Source organism: Lycium ferocissimum, chromosome 12, assembly GCF_029784015.1.
Source record: "Lycium ferocissimum isolate CSIRO_LF1 chromosome 12, AGI_CSIRO_Lferr_CH_V1, whole genome shotgun sequence".
NCBI lineage: Eukaryota > Viridiplantae > Streptophyta > Magnoliopsida > Solanales > Solanaceae > Lycium > Lycium ferocissimum.
In genome coordinates, this window is record NC_081353.1 from 28,879,821 (window position 1) to 28,887,783 (window position 7,963).

The window sequence follows — 7,963 nt, forward strand, 5'->3', positions numbered from 1 at the left end:
TCAAGTCCCTAATCTCTTTCTAACTTGAGTAAACCCATCTCAAGGTTCAAGAGTTCAAGATTTTGGAAATCTTCTTCAAGCTCAAGTCTTTAATTCAAGTTTTGCGACTAAGGTATGTAGAAACTATCTACGTGTGGGAACATCATTGTTTTCCCACGCCTCATAATCCATAAATTATGATTCTCTACTAAAACTAGGGTTTTTACTATACCATGTTCGCGATAACCCTAGGTCCACTACGTATGAATTGTTATAATCCCATCATTGAGTTCTTAATATTTCTTTATGATTATTGAGAATCCGAAAAGTAATCCATGAAAACCCATATATCTCATTCCATGGGTTCATGCATGCTAGTTATGATATATTATGCTATTTTCAAGAAAATACTATACATGTTTTACAAGTTCATGCAAGCAAGTTATAATTTATGATATCCATGTACAAGTAAGTTATATTCATGAAAACCATGTACAAGCAAGTTATGATTCATGCAAAACCATGTACAAGCAAGTTATGATTCATGAAAAACCATGTATAAGCAAGTTATGATTCATGAAAACCATGTATATTATGTTTCATGATATACTATGGCGGCAATATGCCATATTTTACATGTTCATGTTTTGGGAGTTGCTTTAATTACCGAGGAAGGCTTCGATAGCACGGAACTACGTAGCCACCGTAGGATGAGGATCGCTCCACCCATGTCATTATGGACGATCTCTCATAATGATTGGATCCTTTCATATTTTATTAAATCTCATGTTCCACAAAATGAATAAAATTCGAGGCGGGACGCAGCACCAGATATCATGGATCGGTTATAAGTTATTGCTCTCCCTACTTATGATATTTTTACCATGTTATATATATATATATATGTATCCATGCTTATCTTTCATCTCATGTTCATGTCCAAACATTTCGGTTTCGATTCTTACCATGTTATTCCATGTCCCATGTTATTTCTTTCGGTTGCTTTACATACCGGTACATTGTGTGCATTTATTGCCGGGGGCCATTTCACGATGCGGTACTTGATATCGGGACGACACGTACGCTCGATGGAATGCATTCGTATCGACTTATTGGTGAGCCCCATCTCATTCGGGGTTTAGTCGACTCTTTATTTTATGATTAGTTATGCATCTAAGGTATCTTTTGGGGCCTTGTCGATAAGTATGTTTTCCGGTCGGACTCATGATAGAGGTTTCATGAGACTAGACAAGTCGGTTATGTTATGTCGGACATTCGGAGTTGCGCCAGCCATTTTGGCTTATTCATGTTATTCCGCATTCATGATTTAAACAAGTGTTTCATTAAATTATTATGACATCTCATGTTTTATAAAGGCTCATCATGCATTCACGTTATATTCCTTTCATGTTATGCCTCATGATGATTCGACAAGCCATGTGGTTCGCTCGGTCACATGCGGTAAGGCACCGAGTGCCGTGTTTCGCCCGTGCCATGGTTCGGGCGTGACATTACCGACCTTACGTCACTCCGAAGTATTTATAGCTTTTATTTGGCTCTCATGCATGCTTTATATATATATATATATATATATATATATGTATATCATTTTACTATGAGCCGCTATAGTCGGCGGGTACGACACACTATTGTGCGACCACCGATCACATTGTTATTACACAGGAGTCCCGAAAGGTGGATGCGTTACACACCGAGTCCCGAAAGGGCGGTCGTTACACACCGAGTCCTGAAAAGGCCGGGTACGTTATGATGATGATTTATATATATGTATGTAAGAAAAGTTTTTTTAAGAGGCTAAGCATGCATGACATCCGCCTTATGAAGCATCCAGATGTACAGGTCATCTCTCTTATTCCATGTATCTTCCATATCTATATTATGTTGTTGTTCATATTACATACTATTATTCGTGCGCGTCCGTCCCTCTTGTGGACGGCGCCATCTAGGCGGAGAGACGTCGGACCCGTAAGTGTTCTATCAGCGGATTCTCAGGAGCACTCCACTTACTTCGGAGCTGCAGTCTATTTGGTATTGTCCTTATGATAATTGTATTCTATGTAGAGGCTCGTAGACGTATGTGTACAGTTAGATGTTTTGTAGCTCCACCGGTTCATATTGTTGTATAATATATTGGTGGTCTTGTCGGCCTTATCTTGAGCTCTTGATACTTTACTGTTAGCCTTGCCGGCTTTATTATATACGTTATGTTGTGGCGAGCTTGTCGGTCCGCATATGTACATATGTGCTGAATGATCGGATATTTCTATGTTGGGCCTTTTCTGCGTGCAGGTGTTCTTTGAGTTATGGTTTATAATGTTCAAAGTAACGGATAAGTCAGGTGGTCCCCGGCCTACAGGTCGGAGCCCGTCATACTCCTGGTAGGGGTGTGACAAATTGGTATCAGAGCAGTTCGTCCTTGGGAATGTCTACGAGCCGTATCTAGTAGAGTTATGTTTATGGGTGTGAAGCGCGCCACACTTATAAACAAGAAACTGCAGGGCATTTAGGAACCATTGACCTTTCTTTCTTATCTTAGATCTTGCCATAGAGCTAAATCATAGGATATGATATCCCTGATTCTAACCCCAAATGTTTTGATCATGGATAAGCAGTTGATTATGCCGCTACGAGGTAATTGTTAAGAATTGAAGTTGTTCATTCAAAAGGTATGTTTCCTATTTTATTAATATGGATAGATGCTGATATAAGAACTTAAGCAAGATATTATGGGTATTTGTAATTGCTCTGTGGGGCATTGGATGTGTTTTTAAAAATTTTGTGTGCGGGAATGAGGTAATAAATTATAGAGGAAACTCTACTGAAATTTTTACAAATTGAATTATTTGCATGTCTATAGAGAAAGAGTAAAGGGAAAATGTGACCATCAACCATTTGGTAAGTCATGATTGAAGGAACAACTATGAGATGTTTTCAAAGAGAAGTTTTAGAATGATCTTAATTTAATTTAAGGGAGGAATCCTGAAGAGAAAAAAATGATTAGTAATTAAAGAAAGTGGAATGAGTTGCGTAAAGATTTCAGAGGATTGAGACCTATTAGAAACATAAAGAAAGTTGACATCAGGAACTCAAATACAGTATTACGATTTATAGATTAGATTGGTTAGTAAGTGATAACAAAGAGATATTGATATGGGAAAGGAAGTTAACGAGTACGGGAAAGCTTCACCCTCTCTCTCTATATATATATATATATATATACGAGATCAAGATGGGTTTGTATTCATAGTGGAATGTTCTGCAAATAAGTGGCAAATGGGAAAGATCCCTTTAAGAGTAAAGGAAACCAAGGAGGACCTTGAGGACAGAAGTACGAGAAAGCGCGGTTATAAATTAATTAAAGGAAGTTATGTGATCGGTGACGATAAGAGGAAGCTTAATAAATTAGTAAGGTTGGCCAAAGGTAGACAGTGATGGCATACGACAGTGGATTTGGAATAGAGATGTGATTATAAAGGAAACAAGACGAATATACGAGGAATAGACATACATACGAGCAAGCGATGGTATCGTAAAGGGAAATAAGAAATGAACGAAGGAAGAAAGAAAAAGGTGTCTTTTACTAAAATTTCATGATGAGAACAAGAATCGGCGGGACATTAGAAGGATTATGACGCATGATTATGATACAAACAATTAGTTAAGAGAAACTATGGGACACTATGAGCTAAATTAAGGAAAGGACAAATCGTGAGAATGAATGAGAGAGAGTATCAACTTTTACTGGTATGGTATAAACCCAACTCAGAATCGGGAGCCAAGAGTAAGAGAAATCTCAAGGGTACTGGTGAAATGATAGCTATGAAGGAAAATTGCGGTTGAAGGAGCATGATATAGTCGGGCATTCTATAAGGAGCTTAACGAATTCCGATGTCACCATTGATTCATTAACCTAGGGGACTATTAGGCATGAAGGAAGGAAGTGGTTTGAGTCGTGTCCAATATGTGTGGACATTTGACTTGATACAAGAATCCAGTTAGCAAAAGAGAAATAAGTCAAATCATGCGATGAAAGTAACTCTGGCATTATATGGACTAGAGGAGTTGAAGGATCGCTAGGGTCGGCCAAATGACTACCAAAGCGGTCAATACTCGAATGTTACTGGTATATGAGAACATTCTTAGACGAATTAGAATATTTCCAAGTACAGAAGAAAGAAATGTACTGGCTTGAAGGAGTCGAAATTCGAGATGAACTAATATAGCAAGGATGTGGTAAAGAAAAGTGGAAATGGACTAAATGCAAGTATATTATGAGACAGACATGGGAAAGGAGGCATGACAAGATAATGAAGGTTTAGCAAATCAAAAATAAGTTTTGTCAATGCAATACGTTGTGTTCCGGGCTATGATTCGAATCACTCGTACCAGAGAATTTTTGGTTCCAATTAAATATGCAGCAAACGTACCCCAAAAAGGTAACAGAAGAAGTGAGAAGGCATACAAGTGAGGATAAGTATCAGGGACAGTTGGGATTAGTAAAGAGAAATTGTAGCATTCTAAGAGGTGAGAGTTTTAAAAGAGGAATATTTTTAGGAATTTCAATGATCGTTAAAAGAAACGAAGACAGTATGCCTATGGATAGCATGACAGCAGTAATACCTGAGACTAGAAAACATCTCCTGCGTCGTGAAATCATAACCCACCGGTTATATCAAATCGTGAGAGTATATGTCATAGGACCATATAAATAACCGTCCTGATGAAATGGCTAGTAAAATGGTGTGGGGACGACAATAAATATTTGAAGAAGGATAGAAGCTAGTTGAGTCTCAATTAGCTGCTGGTATAGGAGAGCCAATGACTTAAATAGGAAAGCATACTCGTATTGAAAGGAAGTTGTGATTAAGTAAGATCTTATTTTAGTCTCATGCTTATGAGTTATGTTGTAATGATGTTAAGATTTGAGGAGAGAAAATTGGAGGAAGGATTCATGTGAGGACCCCCACCAGTCGTTAAGACCGGATGAGATTTAAAAAGATTCGGGACACACGATGGATTTGATGATACATTTTGAATAGTAGATTTTCCACAGAGGAACGTCTCTCTGATTGGTTGCACCGGTGGTGAGATTCCCTTCGTGGAAACAAAGGGGGAGAGGTCACGGGTTCGATAGTATCGAATTGTCCGTGTCTCTTGCTCAAGTATGTCATGTCATGTCAAGCATGCTTGTCCGGGTCCGTGTCCGATGTATGTATCGGGATAACAATGAACCATGGATAAAGATATTTTGAATAGTAGATTAGTATGATCATTAGTATGTTGTAAGTATAATCTTGTTATGAGGGATAACAATGATGATAAGAAAATGTTGTATACAAGTGTATAAGGGATGGTGCTGAGGTTGTTGTATGGGTTATATGGGTTGAATTGAGTCCCATTTGAATATAAATTCCTTGGCTATGGTATTTTTGATGCATTGGATGAGTAATCTGAAGCAAAGTAATTAATGAGAATAATAAGCCATTAGCAAGGAAATGCTATGACAAACCATCGGGGCGCTACCATAGGTGGAACTATGATGACATTGTAAGGAATTAAGGAGTTCGACAAAAGCATTAAAAGGAGATGGAATGATATGTATATAAAATTGATTAGTACTAAGAAGGATAATCTAAAGTAGCACTAGAGAAGTGAGCAAGGAAAAGTGCCACAGCCGAATAAGAAAGTTGTCCACTAGCAGAGAAATAGAGGGTTGCGAAACAGGAGGGACTAAGTCAACGGAAGGTGAAGTCATGGAAGTAGACGAAGATAAGATCGCAAGAAAGGATTCAAGGATATACATAAAGGAGATGGACATTTAAGGAATTAAGAGATCCGCTTGATTGATAAACCGAAATGACAGATAATTGCATCAAACTATGGGAAAGACTTATTAAGTGAGAATCGGGCAAAGGTTAAAAGTAGAAGGAGAACCCCAAAGAAAATGATCAACGGATATCGCGTTTAATTGGAACAAGCGGGTGACAATGAAACCTCGTGGAACAAGTAACATGATGGCTCTTATTGGGAAAAGGGATGAATGAAGGTTACAGACATAGGAAAGAATGAAAAGATTCAAATTCACTGTATGACTAGGAATCTTGGTTATTCTTCGATAAATTTCTGAATTCACCCCTAATTTATTAGTCGAACTAAGGATCAGAAACTTTAAAAGTAAATTGAAGGAAATGAATCATTAAAGAAGAGATTTGAGATGTTTTGATATAAGTACAAGAATCACCGTTAGTTAGCCAAGTGCCAGAAGTCCAATTGAAGGAAAGAGAAATTAAGCGAGACATTTACGTATTTACACTAGTTGAAAGATAAAGTACGCAAAGATTAATTCGGCTTGCTATAGAAAGCAAAGGATGCTAAAATGTGACCAGTCTTGAGTTATCTTTAAGGAAGGAAGAATAAGAATAAGTAAACTCGAAGAAGACAAAGGCTTGGGACATACGTAAAACGTAAGAAAGATACGTGGAGATCGAAGAGAACAAGAATTTTCGAATAAAAAGAAGATGGGATCAAAATTGGATAAAAGTATGTGGCAAGTACTGGATGAAAAGAGCATATAAGAATGTAAACGACGGAGGCTGAAGAGACAATGAGAACGATAAAGCATAAAGAGTTAGTAGACAGATAGATAGTAAGAAAAGGGACGACCTTGAGTACGAGCGTAAATTTGGCCACAAAAGAAGAAGGATAAACTGCGTATTTCGGATAAGTTCAGTTTTAAATGGACAAGTAAGACTGCAAGTAAGTAAAGTAAATACAGGTAAGAACATTGACATCTACCTCAGAACGAACTCTACCTCAACATTCGAGGACGAATGTTTTTGAAGGGGGGGAGAATGTTACACCCCATACTTTCAGAGCATGAGCATGCCACGTACATCACCGTAATAATGGAGTATCGGATACGCCCCATGATGTGTTGGAAGGTACAAGTCATGGGAAGTACGTAACAATGGAGTAAAGGATGAATTACGATCTCGTAAGTCGTAACCGAGAAGGACAATCTTGAAACAGAAGAACATGATCATTATCAAGTATGATTAGTGATAAATATCATGTATGGAGAGTTTCGGAAGATTTCGAGATCAAGCAAATTGAAGAAAATAAGTTTGACGAAAATTTGAGAAATGTTGACGAGGATTTTGGGCCGAGATTTTTAGTCAACTTTGGAGGGCATATCTCCTAGTATATTAGGAGTTTTAAGGTGTTTCAAAAGCCTAAAATGAATTTCGTCGAGTCTAGTTTTCAATGCAATAAATCGCTCATCGATACGACGTCGGAGTAGAGAATTATGGACGTTACAATTTCAGCCGACAAAGCAGAAACGCGTGCTACAGTAACTGCTACAGTGACCCCCCGACCCGAATTTGACCCTATATAAATGGTAATAACCCCTTTTTTCATCAGATTTTGCCTAGAAAATTCCGGAAAAATTCGAGAAGAGAGGGTGAGGAGTGTCACACCCTAACCTTATTAGGATGTGATGGGCACCGACCCTTACTTAGAGTGACAGAACCCTTAGACTCTTACCGCATACAAAGTCACGCCAAACTTTTAAATCAAATAAGATAAAATACATAGCAAAATTTTCGACAATCTCCTTTCTCGTAGCCTTTAAATCGAACAAATCTATAATTATGCAAAGTTTCATTACATAACACGAGACCGACATATCAGTCGATGGAGCCGCGTACGGACGACAATCAATACCCACGACGCTTGTGCTCGCAAAGTCTCTAATATAAATCGAGAAATCATAACAAACAAGCCTACGATTGGGCGGCCCTCGAGAAAGAGTTTGCCATCTTCGTCGGGACATCTTCTATAATAACTTCATCATCCGGGGAGCACCGCGCGGCATGAAACGGCGGCCCCAGAGACGAGAGGGTCGGTGCGAAAAATGTGCGAGGCATGTAAGGCATGCAATACGAGAAAACGGAGAACCATA